General features: G+C 39.3%; 1 protein-coding gene and 1 long non-coding RNA gene across 6 annotated transcripts in view; both read right to left on the bottom strand.

Annotated features, from left to right (window-relative positions):
• CDC42SE2 (CDC42 small effector 2) overlaps positions 1-16618 on the bottom strand; it is a 93141-nt gene that overhangs the window by 14037 nt on the left and 62486 nt on the right. The gene's annotated exons all lie outside the window — the stretch shown is intronic.
• Positions 5114-15359, bottom strand: LOC128136326 (uncharacterized). The gene is made up of 2 exons (XR_008233331.1): positions 8793-15359; positions 5114-8222 (listed from the first exon to the last, which is right to left on the bottom strand). It is a non-coding gene; the product is annotated as an uncharacterized LOC128136326 (long non-coding RNA).

Below are 16618 nucleotides of genomic sequence, written 5' to 3'. Positions count from 1 at the left end.
TATTCAAATACTGAGCCTAACCTTAACCAGTCTCCCCCTAGAAGGAAACATTAACGAGGACATCTTAAACCAAGTGTACCTGGGGGTATGGGCTACCGATGCACCTGGAAGAGCGAAAAGTGCCCCCCCTGTTGAAGTTAGGATCAAGGAAGGCCGAAAGCCAGTAAGGATTAAACAATATCCCCTAAAGAAGGAAGACAGAGAAGGAATCCAGCTGGTGATAGAAAAATTTTTGCAGTTGGGATTACTAAAAGAGTGTGAGTCTGAATTCAATACCCCTATACTACTGGTTCAGAAGCCCGATGGGTCATATCGGGTGGTCCAAGACTTACGGGCAGTGAATAAGATAACTGAAGATCTTTACCCGGTAGTGGCGAACCCATATACCCTGTTAACTGTATTAACACCTGAATTAACTTGGTTTACTGTTTTAGATTTAAAGGATGCTTTCTTTTGCCTCCCTCTCCATGAAGCCAGCCAAAAATTATTTGCATTTGAATGGGAAAACCCCAAGACTGGTCGAAAGACCCAGCTCACTTGGACGGTGTTGCCACAAGGATTTAAGAATAGTCCCACCATTTTTGGCAATCAGCTTGCAAAAGACTTAGAATCCTGGGAAACCCCGTCTGAGGAGGGAAAGCTGTTACTGTATGGGGATGATATCCTGATCGCCACCAAGACAGAGAGAGATTGTATGACGTGGACAGTGAGTCTGTTGAATTTCCTGGGACTTCAAGGGTACTGGGTATCCAAGAAGAAGGCACAGGTAATACAACGCAAAGTGAATTATTTGGGCTATGAAATTAGTGCAGGACAAAGGACTTTGGGACAAGCCCGTAAAGAGGCAATATGCCAAACTCAGAGACCTCAGACAGTGAAAGAGTTACGAACTTTTCTGGGAATGACAGGGTGGTGCCGATTGTGGATCTATAATTATGGATTGCTTGTTAAACCACTGTATGCGCTAACAACCACTGAGCAGAAACACCTTGAGTGGAACAAGGAGACCAAACGAGCCTTTGAGCTACTGAAAAAGGCTTTAATGTCAGCCCCGGCCTTGGGACTCCCAGATGTAAGTAAGCCGTTTCTTTACTCACACGAGAAGCAGGGCATTGCCCTGGGAATATTAGCACAAAACCTGGGTCCATATCAACGGGCTGTTGCCTACCTCTCTAAGCAGTTAGACACGACTGCAAAAGGTTGGCCTGGATGCCTGCGGGCAGTTGCGGCTGTGATACTAAACATACAGGAAGCCCGAAAGTTTACTCTAGGCCAGAAAATGACTGTTTTAGTGTCTCATACAGTATCAACAGTACTGGAAACAAAGGGTGGACACTGGCTCTCTCCACAAAGATTCCTGAGATATCAAGCTATATTGGTAGAGCAGGATGACGTGGAGATTGTAGTCACTAACATTGTCAACCCAGCTTCTTTTCTCAGCGGGAACACAGGAGAACCAGTACATCATGACTGTTTGGAAACCATCAAAGCAACATATGCAAGTCGCCCAGACCTGAAAGACAGCCCCATGGAAAACGGAGAAACCTGGTTCACAGACGGAAGCAGTTACGTCCTAAATGGTAATCGACATGCGGGATATGCCATCACCACCAGTCAAGAGGTAACAGAATCAGGGGCTTTGCCCAGCGCTGAATGAACATACCTACTTTACAATCTCACCGATTGTGGAGTCTGTTTTCCGCACGTCATTAGCATGGATGAAGGGACATGGGGAGCACTGTAAAAAGTCACCTCTTTTTGAGAAATGTAACACAGGATACAGGAGTAGGGGAGTATGCCTGGAAAGGTTATAATAAAGCTTTTACAGGGGACACCATAAACAGTAGCTTGGCCAGGACTTTATTGTGAAGTGGTATTTTCTGAGGCCCTGTGCCTGTAAGAATACATGCAATACCATTGTTCTATAAACAATAAGAATTAACACACAGATTGATTCTTCAGTAAATTTAGTATATTTAATCTGAAAGAAGCTGAGAAGCAGCACATTCATCTCTTACTTAAGGAGAAATGAATTGTATAGTTATGCTCATTTCCCTCTGTGTATCACTTGTGCCCTTCCGTACTTGTTCCTAGTGCAAGTCATATGCCTGAGCTGACAGAGCCCAGAGAAAATTAATTCCCGCTAGCCTTTACCCATGCCCCAAACTCCACTTGATAACATACCATAAATAATTAGCCTTAGAATACATATACACCACTAACTATTGTAGTAATGAGATCTGACTACAGAGATGATCTATAATACAACTGCATGTTCATGATGCTAGTGCAAAGGACTGCAACATACATGCACCTGAATATTTGTTATCTTCTAAAGGTTTGTTTGTTTCTGACAGAACACATATATGTCCCAACACCGGCAGCCTAACTCAATGAGACCCTATGTCCTGTATCTGTGTTTCTTGTGGATGTTTTCTTAGCAGGTGGGAAGTAGAAGAAAGCTCACATGATTAGCTAACTTGTCTGTTATCTTTCTTGTTAGTTTGGGTCAAGTTCCTGAAACATTTGGTATCAATGGGCAAAAAAAGGTCTCAAATCTGAATTGTAGTATTTTACTCCCCCCCCCCCCTTGCCTTGTCCCAAGGCACTTCCCCCTTTACTAAGGGGGGAAGGGGTGGCAAGGAGCACAATGGAAGTGAGATGAGAGGAGAAGACCTGTAAAGGGATCCTGGAAGTGGAATATGAAATGTCATCATTTAATGACTTTACTTAGTTTGTTCCCTTGACAAAAGTCTGTAGAATTTGGATTGCAAAGTACGTACCAGGTAATCTTTACGCCACAAAAAGAATAAATAGTCTTTAAGCAGAAGAGATGCGGCTTTGTGTGTTAAATGTTTGAGAGGAATGGAAGCAGTCTGAGGACCCATCTCAGAAGCTTTGCTTTGAACATATACTAGATGCAATGAAACTGGATCACATTTCAGTTACCATAGTAATGAAGTAAGGAATTGATGTCTCTTCTATTCTTAATCTGCGAGTGATGCTTTGCACCCACACAGGGTGCATCGCTTTCGAAGTACAAGATTAGAATTCAGAAAGCCACCAACAGTTGCATCACACAAGTTATTTCAACCCTGCAAGTTTCTTGAAACTTTTGATAAATAGTTTTAAACTTCTGTTTAAAAAAAATTAAACTAATTATACCATGTATTCAACCTGCCCTTCAGCAAAGCCACAAGCATTTTACTGAAACACCATTTTCATAGTTCAATAAACTACTTATTGCAAGAAATTCAGAACTGTAATTTGTTTCTTTAAACAAATAATTGCCACAGATGGCTCCAGAGACATGTAAAATTTCTTTTATATTCCCCTCTATTTTTGGCTTGCAGGGAAGAAGTGATCACCTTTGACTATGTCCAAAATTTGTCCAGAGGCTGTGCTGTGCTTCTCTAGTTCAAGCTACTAGTTCATAGTGCTTCATAGCTACTTCATGGCAACAGTTCTAAATTAGACAAGTTCTCTGCCTGTATATATACATATAAAAAAGAAAAGTTTTGGAAATTTTTCTCCTTTGCATCCCTCTCTGCCCTTCATGAGAGGACCTCTCAAAAAAAAAAAAAAAGAAAAACATGCAGAGTAACATCAAGGTCTCAGATCAGAAAATATTTGTCATGTCACTTAGATCCTAGCAGACTGATAATTATTTTTCCGGAAGCTGCTAAAAGTTGCAAGTGAAGTCAAACAGAATATCATATAAAGGTACCCCAAAGTCAAGTACCAACCTACATATGCTGGCAATCAAAAGCAAAGCAATCTCTTCTGTTTAGCTGGCAGAAAAGCATGCTCTGCTAAATCTACACCAGATTTTTTGAGATAGCTGCTAGATACATATCCCAAATCCAAGTCTGAGTGAAATGTTGGTGACACACAGCACTTCAGAGGACCCTGCGACACAAAAGCCTGTGTGGATTTGACCTGCAGAAGGCTCCATCTCAGCCCCGATCAGCCCTCAAATGGAAGTGGTATTACAGGTACAGATGAGGAACGTGCTCCCTAAGCATAAAGTGATACACGGTGGAAACTGAAGAAATTCAGAGGGGGAGGTAAGTTATTGCCACATTGTGACCACGTAGTTTCTAAAAACAATGCTTCTTTATTAAAATTCCTGTACATGGCACTTCCCTCCTACCACCTACCATTTATCTCCACTTTACACATAAGAAAAACTGCCAACCCTTTTTCCCACACAGCAATTCTCTTTACCCAGCTGTATGTTGTCCTGGCTTTCTAGATTTTAGCATCTCCGTCAAGTAAACTGTAAGAAACCAGGCAACAAAATACCTGCTGCCCTCAGTGCAAGCCTACTATAGGGAACAAACAGAGCACATCTACACTAGCAACAAATTAGTGGCAGGGGCAGACTGGAACTTTGCACCTCACATTAAGAATAACAAATGTTGGTATTTAAATCACAAGTAGTAAATCTTCATTTTGATCATTCTTCTCTAAAACTAACACAGACACAGTTGCTTTTCTATTGAGGAGTACATTTTATTATTATTTATTAATATCATCAAGCTACCACAAGGCAAGGATAACACTTTCCTACTGCTAACTTTGTAACATTTACCAAAACATGACAAGTGTCATTTTTCATGACTGTGCTTCCATACATATACACAGTTTTGTCTTCTTTTATATGCAGTAAAAATAAATTGTACATAACACATTTATGTATTACATAACAATATATAAATATATCATATATTGCATTTCAGGGCATTTTTCTGTCACTTCATGTTTAACTGTGTTCCAAAAGATGTAGGGCACAGTAAATTAAATTAGAAAGGAAATAGCATGCTGATCTATCTAGCCTAATCTTGTGCAACATGTTTCCAAGCAGATCCAAATCAACATGAAGTGATCCATATATAAAATGGCAAGTGATGCACCTTCCTTTTTTGACACAGTTCTTTTTGTCTTTCATTCTAACTATCTGTAGAAGAGGAACTTTGGTTCAAATTTGTCATCATCTCTCCTTATTCCACAAGACATCCTGAGAAAAATAGAGATCATGTTATTTTGGCTTCTCTGTTATTTCATTACAAAATTTGTAAGCTTGCCACAAAGACTCACAAGCAGAAAAATCTAAGAAATTACATTTATTGAGGCATAATTCTTGTGCTTTATAGTCTCCCTTTCTGAATAAAATGATGAGAAACATCTTTTGTATTTTAACTGCTAAACAGCCTTGATGCCTAATCAGAGAAAAACAAAACAAAACACCATGCTTTGGCACCTCATTTGATGCAGAGTAAAAGCATCAATTTCCTGAGATTAATTTTCCAGTCTTGTATCAGACTCTTCTCTAATTTCAGACTATTAAAAAAAAAATTCTTTAACAGGAGTGCAGATTGTGTAAATCAAGGTATTCATAATATTCCACATTACAGCAGGCTATCACAGCAGCACTTGAGACTTCATTGGGCCCCATTCACCTGCCAGGATTACCTTCAATGAGTCAGCAATGCTTACTGCTGGCTTGCAGGCTCAGTAACGTAGCTAAGATAAAAAATAATTTTTCCCTTTTCTTAAATGATTACTGTCATAAAAAAGGTTTATCTCTCTTGGCAAGAAGATAACTAAAGAACACTTAGTTCGTTGCTGAAGCCTGGTTCAAGACTTAATAAATTTACTTGCGAACTCCCTGTTGAGAAACTCTCCTTGGTGAATAGAGAAGTGAACGATCCACCTGGACACTATAAAGATCTGCTTTGCAGAATGAGTTTTCTGTGGTCAGAGAATGACTACTGACATTTATTACCTCCAAAAACTTTGCTCTTTTCAAAGTAGAAAGATGACCGTGAATTCATAAACACTAGAAAGTTACACAGCTTTTAAACTTGTCTCCACAACATGAGGGTCAGTTTTTCAGACTGTTTGGTCAGTACTATCTCAGTCATTAAAATGGCAACAAATACAGTAAGAAGCAATTCACTCTCTACAATAGCTCTTTGCAAGCTTGACTTTTAAATAACAGCAGGGTAATTTGAACATAATGAAGTATAATAACTTTTGACCACATCAACTAATTCTTTGCCACACTAAGAGATCTAGAATTAAAACATCTTTCCTTACTAAAACAATCCAAATCCCAAACTCTCCTAAAATAAAATAAATCCCAGTAGAGCCACCACAGCTGCTGTTCCTGTGGTCGATGGGACAAATGCAAACAAGGAATACACTCCTGGTTCTCCTCTGCACCTGCCTAGTGCATTTGTTTTCATTATTAGGAGCTAGTCTGCTCATACATCCAACATTGTATGGGTGCACTATCAAGACAGTGCTAGGTAAGTATGTGATTTGCTAATTATTTTTTTTCCTTTTAAATAGGAACTATCAGATTTACATGGAGGCTTACAGCTATTGTGTTTGACCTTCTTTCACAAATAACCCTCAAACAGCAACCCTTTTTTGGAGAACTTCTGTTACCGTTCATCTAGTGTTAATTTCAGGCTAACCCAATGCAAAAAGCAAGCTCTTTTAACCTGCTAATTTACTCTCTGGGATCCTCGCCACCAATCAAGATAGGTGTTTCATAACTTTTCCCTTAGGACAAAGTGATCTATTAAACTTTTCAACGATATAACTCCCTGTTGAAATAGAGCTGTTTGCTAGCTTTGTATTCAAGAAGTCAGCTGAAACTTCAAAAGCAAGTGCAGGCCAAAGATAAAACTAGGATAGAAATCTAAGGAAAGGATTTAATCAAAGACAAGATAGTCAACCATTTCAAAATGGGGAATTTGGATGGTTACAGGAGAAACTGAAAGAGAGAAAACACCCTTCATTTTATTTGCCGCCTTTGATCCTCCTACTTTTTTTATCTGCTCTGAAAAGAGAGCCAACAGCAAGGGAGTCCCTATGCTGTGCCACCCAGCTGATCCTCCACATGCTAACACACGGGAAGAGCTGGGTATTTGCTCAGAATAGGAACTATCAGATCACCCTGTAGAGGTGGCTTTCTGTCCTCCCACATACATGCTGTTCTGCTCCCTAAATATTCTGATGTGCACAGGATGGCTGTCTGTCTCTCAAGACAAGCTGTGGTCTGAGTGACATGTCTGGGTTCCCAGTATTGACCTATCAAAATTACCTAAAAAGGTCTTAAAGAGTGCCTTTCATCAAACCCTACATAAAGGGGCTGCAGGGGCAAGGTTGTCCCTTGTATTTGTTTTTGTGCATTGTGTGTTTAAGATGCGTTTCTCCACACTTTCCTCCCTAATTAGGAACCTAGAGATTCTTGTTAAAAACAACAAAAAGAATGTACATGTATAAAGCTGGAATGCTAATACACTCCCCTCTCTAGCAACTGGATCATTATGTAGCAAACTAGTACTGTGAAAACAATGGCTGGATGTATAGTATGATCATATAGCCAGTATGATATTTTTGAAGAAGAAAAAGCTGCAGGAGAGAAAAATGCTTTTGCTTTTAGCAAATTCGGCACCTTCTTGAATCTTTTGAAGTGTACGCTTTTTGATCTGTTTACACAATATTCCATTATATTATGATGGCGTTAGTCATCACATGACAAAACTGGCAATTGTAGCCTATGTTTTCTAAATAAACAGGAAAATTTGCCAGATGAGGTCAAATGACTGAAAGACAATAGGTCTTTTAAGAAATGTGTTTAGCTCACACATTAAAGGGAAGTTGTTCCATTCCAGACGCTTAAACCAACTTTAAGTCACATAGTAAACCAGAATCCATTCCTTGGTATAGCTATTAAGTACTGTCCTTTTCAAAATACACATTAGCACAATTTTAAGATGACACAACTTGTGACTTGGCTGTCACATTATACCACAAACTAACTTCTCTTTCCAATAAGTTTATTCTCATTATTTTTAGTGATTAATGCCTCTTTAACATAACTTAAAAACCAAAACAGTCATCTCGGATAACAATACTGGTTTTCTACTATAGCAACCATACTTATTTAATGTCTTTAGACAGACTATGCTGTCTGATTGTAGAGTAACAGGTAATTCATCAGTGATAAGGACAGCAGGGCATGCTGAAAGGAACAAGTCTGTGATAGTGGCTTGCGGTATCTCAGCAAAAATCAGAACTTAGCATTTAACATATACTCTTTTCTTACAGTTGCCAAGCTGCTTAACTTCCAACACGTTAGTTGTTGATTGGATCAAGTACTTATTACCAGCCCACGCAGCTGGAAACAAAGTTTATCACTGCACCTTCTGGAGCGAATCTAAAGCTGTGACACAGGTAAGGGTCAAAACCTCTGCTGCACATGGTATAGAAGGAGAGACTGAAAGAGTGGGCTTGTTCACCCTTAAGAAGAGACATTTGCTTGTGGTCTTAATGGTCTTCCACTGCCTAACAGGAGGGTACAGAAGACAGACAGACTTGGAGGTGCACAGTGATAGTATGAGAAGCCACAACCTGAAGTTGCAACATAGAAAATACTGATTAAAAAAAAAAAAAAAAAAAAAATTGTTACGTACGTAGTCAAACACTGGACGAAGAACCCAATGAATCTGAATGTCCATCCTTGGAGATCCCCAGAACACAACTGGACATAGACTTGTGAAAGCCAGTCTAGTTGGTTCTGCTTTGAGTAGATGCATTGCACTAGATAGCATCCAGAAGTCTCTCGTCACCTAGATTACTTTCCAAGTCTCTAACTTCAGCTGGTGATGAAGAGCAAGAATGTAGAGCAGCCTGGAATTGACTTTGCTGTAACACAGATGCAGTATATTCTCCCCAGTGATCAGAATCATAATGTTAAAAGATACAGGTTAAACAAATTATGTAAAGATACACCACAGTACAAACTTTCTGGAAATTTCTAATAGCTTCTTAAGAAAAGCAAATCCCAAAGTTCTGATATCAACACACTGCAAACTGCATCGTGTTGAGCTCTCTTTCCTTTCACTCGCTGACCTTTTCCAACAAGAACACAGGAAATACTTGAAAGGTCATCTGGCATGGTGAGCGCTGTAGTTCTCTAGAGGACTTGTGTCAGGATTACAACGTGTAGCCCCTCCTGCTCAGCCAAATGAATGTCACCACCACCACCCCCCAGCTACAACACAAACAAAAGCTTCAGGTGTCCTTAAGTACACTGCATATTGACATTCTTTTGTTAAGAAATTGTATTTCGTCTCGCAAATCTTGTAGTAAGACTTCCTAGAGCTAGCTGGCTAATACAAACAGGTTATGTCCTGCATAAGCAGGTGTCTGCACACATTTGCATCTTTATGGAAGCATAAACGTTGCATAAGATACATTACACAGAAGCCTTCTGTACTCCTATGTACACTCTGTATAATCTTCTAAATGAGAATGATATGCACATACCAAACTCCATTACAGAAAAGTACAAGAACAAAATATAAACTGAAATATTACCTCCAAACAGGTAATAGCCACTGCCAGATACAGGATCCTCAGTCACACTCACCATACAAAACCAATCACTTAGTAAGTCTAATACTGTCTCTGGACCACCTAGTTAAAACATGTACTGCTCCGAAGACAATAGCTCTAAACACATTGTCATATGTGCTCACAAGCAGAAGTTTGGTACTGCACATTGTGATTCACCTTCAACTCTGACAACAAATCAGGGCACACATAGTATTTTCAGAAAACCTCCACATGCAACTCTCAGTAATTCCCTTACTGGGAGAAGATGGATCTACAGGAGTTAGGGCACTGATATTTTTTAGCAGTAGGATTCATAGCAGTAGAGGTGAAAGCTCTAGTACTTGTGCCACAAGCAAAACCAAAGCCACAATATTTAATAATAATATCACGAAGAGTCAACAAACACAGACACAGTGAATTAATCAGCTTTTAAATACCTCTGTCAATGTCATCTTAGAAGCTTGACATTAGCTTGCCCAATAGCAGCAGCTTCTTGTTTCTTTATATACATACGCAATGAAATACTTAAGTACTATTCACCTGGTTTTCTAGTGGTGTACTGTACTACTTCTTGGTGAAGTCTTATTAAAATGAACTTGCTCTGAATGAAGATACTTCCTTTTTTTTTTTTGTACAAATCCTTTTTTAAGGGAAGTAATCCCACTACAGTTTTGTGTGTGTCAGGTCGACGAGACACACTCCTGACTGCTGACCTTTCTGGCAGTCTTCCCACTGGCATTTCCTTGCTAAGTTACTTGTCACCTGTGTGAACTCATCATTACCTCTGGGTACTCCTTGCTGCTCCAAAGGCATCCTGACCAGTTACCTCATCAGCACATGAGCACTGTCACACAGCCTCAGGTAGCCCATTTTGCAGTGGGGAGAAGCATTCATAAACATGGAATCATGTTTGCTTCAGTGGCCATCCCACTTCTTGCTCCTGTGAGAAATCCTGCAAAGCTCCCAAATTTGACTGTCAGCGTTGGAAATCTGTTCATCCAGTCCATTTTAGCTAAGTCACTGGAACTAGTGCATCCCAAAATATGTCATGATGTAGTCTGTCTTTGCTAACTCTTGAAACATCAAAGCAAAAAGGTGTTACAACTTACACAAGCGAAGCAGGAACAGCCTCCCATATTCTTCCCATACTATGAAAAATAGTCATGCATTTGAAAGGTGATCCCACTAGCAGATGTGGAAATGATGGCATTACACACAAAATAAAAAAAAAGACAACACAACAAGCTTCCAAGACAATTTAGCAACGGATGGCCCAGTAGATATTTTGGGGATCCTTAGATGCCAAGCCCACATGTAGCATGGCTTGAAGCATCTCTGGAAGAGTAGTCTAACAGCAACTCTTAAATTCTCAAATCAACAGCTGCACTCAGACTTAAAATAGCTTTCTGCTCAGCTTTTGACATATTCAGAATAGTATCTGACACAGAGCAGCAACACAAAAGCCTGTGCCCAAAGTGTGACAAATACCCCCAAAAGATGAAAGGGAAGTTGTTCAGGAGCTAATTAACAAGTCCCAACAGAAGCACGGGGGCAAAGGAAGATCAATATGGTGTGCCATTGCAAATCTGTAGGCTCGAGAAAGACAGACAATGAAGAAAAAAGGCCATTGTGAGCTTCCTAGTCAAGCACTGTATTCCCACCTAATTCAGTTCAACAAGGAACATAAAAAGGAAGTCCTTTCAAGGAGTGTTGTGCTTTCCCTGGCAAAACAAAGGAATCTTTGCTGCCTTGTCCAACCTCCTATCAAAAGGAAAACACCAGTTCCAAGCATGTACAGGCACTTTTGCCTAGTCCAGCTGAGGCATGCCACCATTCCACAGGTCTTGAGTGTAAACAATCATGAATTATTTAAATTTCATCAAGTCAGAAATTGTCCCATATTCCTAATTTATTTGTCAAATTCTGCTGTTCTAAATACCACCTCGTTGAAAAGCAGTATTCAGGAGCAGTAGCAATAGCTCCTTACCCTTCCATTAGCTGCACAAAGAAGACATATAAATTTTGTTGAGGACAAAGTCTCAGGTACATGCATTATTCAGAATTTACTGCCAGACTCATGAGTAGGATCAACAACACATCACACCATTTTTAGAGGCAGTGTGGGCTGCTCATAATATTCAGAAAAATCTTTCTTCTTACTAATCCATTTCTATGGCAAGCCTATCCCTCCTTGTCTTGCAGGTCTTCTGCACTAAGTTATCTATGATAAATTTATTACTGTGAGAACGGAATTTTTATTACTGTATTATTGTGGCTCCTGCTTGCATACTTTTTTACACCATTTCTTCAGTCTAGTACTGGCAATTCTGAAGCTGGATCCACTGTAGAAATCCAGGAAATATAGTGGCTTGCTTAGTGTGTCACATCTACTGGTCTTGCCAGAATAAGCCTATAATTAGGAGCTTCTTAAGATAGGAAGAATAGGAAAGCATGGTTCTTTAACAGTCAGCAAAACAGGGGAAGCTTTGGCATTGCAACACCGAGCACCATGGAGATCTCTCAGACTCCTCTAGGTTCTTGCATTATTGGCAACTTCAGGGCAACTGCTTCCCAGTTCCACAAGTCTAGTCAGCTTCTATCAAAAACAAGATACAGCCAACATCAGCTGTTGGCTACAGATTTACAGGCACTGGCAGTTAAAAAAAAGACAAAGTCAGAATGAAGAGGAGAAAAAGCAATAAACATACTGAATGCAACCAGCTTTTCTAAGGAGCTGCAGGCTGGGAATTTCTAAACTGGGTGCATAAGTGTAGATTATTTATAGTAAATATTTTTCCTTTCGCTCTTCAGCAAATAGAACCATATGATAGCTAAAAAGACAGGTACACAACTCGCATCTTCCCAACAACTAGAGCTATGAACACAGAATTGAATAGTTATTGTTGGTAGGAAGATATCTATTGTTCCTAAATTAAACAAAAAACCCATCAACTAAGCTACAACACTAACACCACCACCACTACTCTGTTTCATAGCCTGAGTGTCAGGTACCCTTTACCAATACACAGGTCGCCAGTGGACACTGGCAGCTACACCAATAAAACAAGTTATTTTTGAACAGCTGGCTTATCAGCATGACAACTACCAAATTTTGATCATTCCAGACTATTTTAGAGTTTCCTATGCCATGGTGTCATCAGGCTACACCACCCAGAAACATGCTTCCATGATCAAGGCACGGAATTTGCAAGAAGTTAATTTTCTTGCCAGAATTCCTGCACCGTTTCTATGCCTCAACCTCGCTTTGCCATTTCACTGAGTTTCCCTGAAGTGCTGTGAAGATCCATGGACACAGGCATTAGAGTAGCCGCCTACAACTGCTGTCCTGAACAGACATTGCCACTTAGGTGCTTCTAAATAGCTTCAAAGTTTTACACTACGGAGAGCTGCATACTACATCAAAATAATTTAGGACAAGAAGAGATGCATCAACATGAAATGTCTCACTTTTAATAGGCAAAATCTGAGTTGTTTACTGTGGAATTTGTAAAACACCAGTTGTCACTTTATAGCTACTCTACAGAGAGCTTCTCAGAGCCTCTTTAACCTTTCACTTCAGATGTCTAGAAATAGCGCATTAGAAATATTTTTGAAAATCAGAAGGCTGTGGTGGTCCTGCTGTCCCTCTGGTGTTTGCTCCACATCTCTTTCTTCACTGCCTGCTGGAACAAACACATGCACAGGCACGGACAGCCAGACAAATTTCATCCTCTCAGCTTACTGGCATTTACAGCCCACTGCATACTACTCACTTTTCAGGAGCCCTCCCTGCCTCTGCTCCTTGCTCTTCTCTATACAGTAACTTCAACCTCTGTCCTGGTCCCCTAAAGGTATCAGTCAGCTTTGTCATTTGACAGCCATCCAGGCAGGAATTCTACCCAAACACTGTGGGTTCTTACTGGAAAGAAAAACTGATTTACAAGTTACCTTGATAAAGGAACCCAAAGGTTGCATAGCTAGAAGACAATAGAGTAGTATTACGAAATCCTGCCACTTTAAGCTTCTGGCTATTCCCTCACCTTTCTTTGTCCTAAATCATCTGCAGCAGTTATGTTAATAAGTCCCTCCTTAAAAAAAGGAATTGCTATAGCTCTTCAGAAGCTTAAAAAGCTTGTGTTCATAAAAACCATGTCTACTTCATTTATGCTCCAGCTGCTTCTATGCAGAGCCAAACATTACAGCTTCAGAAGTGACCCTAGTTCTCTCTGTAACATCATTCTAGACAATTTTAAACATAATCTCTTAAGCTTTAAAGTGTTAATTTTAACATACTATACTGAAAATTCAAATATATTTTAAGTACACTTTATGAATCTAATATTCTTTAAAACTCAAGGGCAAACATAAATTTCTCCATTAATAACAGCACAAAGGGGTTTTGTGTTCCAGCTGCAAAGCTAAAAAAAAGCCAGAAAGCGGACAGATGCATGCATTATCAAGACACCCAACATTCCCTCTTTGGGATCACTAAGGAAAAAATTGAGAACCCCAAACCTTTCTGCCCTTCCCAGTTGTTTCCCTGCAGGCTTCATTTTCAGATTTCTCTTCTGTGTTCTGAGATTGTATAGTTACAGTGCATTTTTGTTTAAGAAACTAAAACATGTAAACTTGGATAAAACACAGTCTAAAACTTAGGTGTGGCTGTTTATCTGGGGAACAGTAACAGCATGAACCATACCACAGTTAGTGCATCCTGTAGCTTTTCTTGTCTTATGCATTGCAAACATAAGTGTCTGCTATGTTTGGTCATAAAAAATAAATCATCAGTGATACCCCTGCAATGCCTGCAGAGCCAACATTGCTAAGAGCCTAAGCTGAATTTTATTCCTTCTTGGGCACGACCAAATTATTTACTAAATTCCAGTGAGCTGAAGCAAAGGAATTACTTGCAGAAAATTTAGTGTACCAGTGTGGGAAAAAGATTCAGCCTGACTCTCTGAACCCACAGTGCGTTTGCAGACCTGGTAACTGGAAGTTTTACTTATTTTCAAAAGTGGTTCCTTGTAAGAGTTGATCACTTAATCTATGTTTTATTGACCAACAAACAACTATATGGTAAAATAAGTTTTCAAGTTGTATTTTAGAGCATGCTTCAAAGGGAAAGTTTTGTCTGCCTTTTTAGATACAAAATACAAGGACATCAAAACCAAATAAAATCCTCTCATTCCCTTCATCATTTTTCTTTCCTTTTCACTGGGTAATAATGTGAGCTGACTAATTCTGGAACACTAAATTACACAAGTGATTATGTAATGTAAGGTACCGTACAGTACCTGATCACTTTTCCTGTTATATAAAGTAGATATAGATCACACTGATGTAAGCTCTTCTGTTTACTCTGACTAAACAGAAATTAGTATTTACACTGGTATCAAGTTCAGACACAGTGAGCAAGAGACAAAGATATTGCAGGATGTCATTTTGGTGACATGAAGCATGCTACCAGCAGCATACAAGGAGACTAATTTTACAGTCTTCAAAGGATGATCAAGATGCCCTCACATTTGTAAAATATTGTGGCAGATGTTACAGAGTAGTTATTTCACAGGAGTCTTCCGCACTTCAGAAACTTCTCTTGTATTATAATCTCCTTAGATATAGAAAAGCTGTTTACAATGAACACCAAGTAAGTAGTTAAGTCTGAAAAAATAATACATATGTAATCTATAATTAACCTCGTTTGTTTTAAAATCTAGCTAGAATAAATTTTTGCCTTAACGTTTAAGCTGTGATGCCTTCAAAAAAATCATGATGGTCATACACATGCCCCATAAAAACATACTACTAAACATCCAAGAGTTTTGTATTTTTTTATTATTTGGTAGTGCCTTTTCTCAGAGGATCTCAGCACAGTTAGCAGGATCCCAGGCAAGCACTCAGAAAAATGCTCTGGCAGTTGGTTTTTGCTGTAATTCAGCAGATTATTCCCTATACACACAAAAAAACCCCCACCCCACCTCCCCCACCCCCCAAACACCAAAATCCAAACCACCATCCAAAACATACTTCACAAATCAGAGAAACCAGGAACTACAGTTTGTATGCCTTTGCTATGTAGGAAAACACAAAGTGTTGCAGCCTGCAGAAAACCCCATAACCTTCAGTTCTTTAACCACTAAATCAGCTAACACACATCGATCTTCACACACATCTATCAGTTTCTTGCCAGATTTTAATCTAGGTGTGTATGTATTAAAATGTGTAAGTTTCCTCTTGATTATCTTCTCTGTGTAGAAACATTACTCTCCTTTTATAACAGAAATGTTGGCATTTTATTCCTGAATTAAAACGAGCAGCTAAATCTCAGTGACCTGAGACATGTGCATGTATTTTATTTCTTTAGGGGTAGGGCCATACAATCCTTGATTACATCCTTTCTAGTCTTCCAGCACTCAGATAGTCTATACTGCTTTCACCATGACCACTTTAATCACCTTTTCTCCCTCATACTACTGGTAGCAGCCTAGCATTGGTTGCACAGTGTTTTACAGATTTGCACTGTCTTCATGGTTAGCTTACAGAAAAGGTAATATCCACATAGCATATTGGGCTTAGAAATCTTTGACAGGTCTTAAAATAGTTTTTAATGATTGCTTTTAAGTAGCCCCAGTTCTTCTCTCTCACATACCAGTCCTGTTTCTTTTTTCTCTGAACTACACACATTGCAGTTATTTTCCTTCCTCCCCCAAATCTTCCTTTCTTTGCATTACAATTTGAAGAGACATTTCATTTTCAATGCTTAATTCTGATGTTAATACAAGAAAATACGCATTTGATATTTTTCCATGGAGAATAAAAGGCCCTGTAGGCTCTTTTGCCTGCTATTCTGTAGATCAGCACACCTCTTCTTGCATTGGCGTTTCTTTTTTCTCTTTACAAGTTCAGCAACGCCAAGCCACTACCAGAAACACAAGCAATCCAGTATGTTACGTACATGCACGCACTTGTGTATGTGTGTGCATTCGCATATCCTAGCAGATTTGTTTGGAATATGTGCCTAGCAGGATTTACTGACCCCGTTTTAACAGTAACCTACTATTTAACCGTCATCCTAGAGCGTAGGAACTAAATGTTTTTTAAGTAACTTGAGTATGGCAAGCTGTATTTGAAGTAACATTTGTTCCAAACAGAGTTAAGTAACATGTTGTCCTATATTAATTTTACTCAAGCGTTTCAAGAA

This window comes from Harpia harpyja, chromosome Z (assembly GCF_026419915.1).
Source record: "Harpia harpyja isolate bHarHar1 chromosome Z, bHarHar1 primary haplotype, whole genome shotgun sequence".
NCBI classification, from domain to species: Eukaryota; Metazoa; Chordata; class Aves; order Accipitriformes; family Accipitridae; genus Harpia; species Harpia harpyja.
The sequence above is the reverse complement of the archived record's forward strand: the minus strand, read 5'-3'. Positions and strand labels throughout refer to the sequence as shown.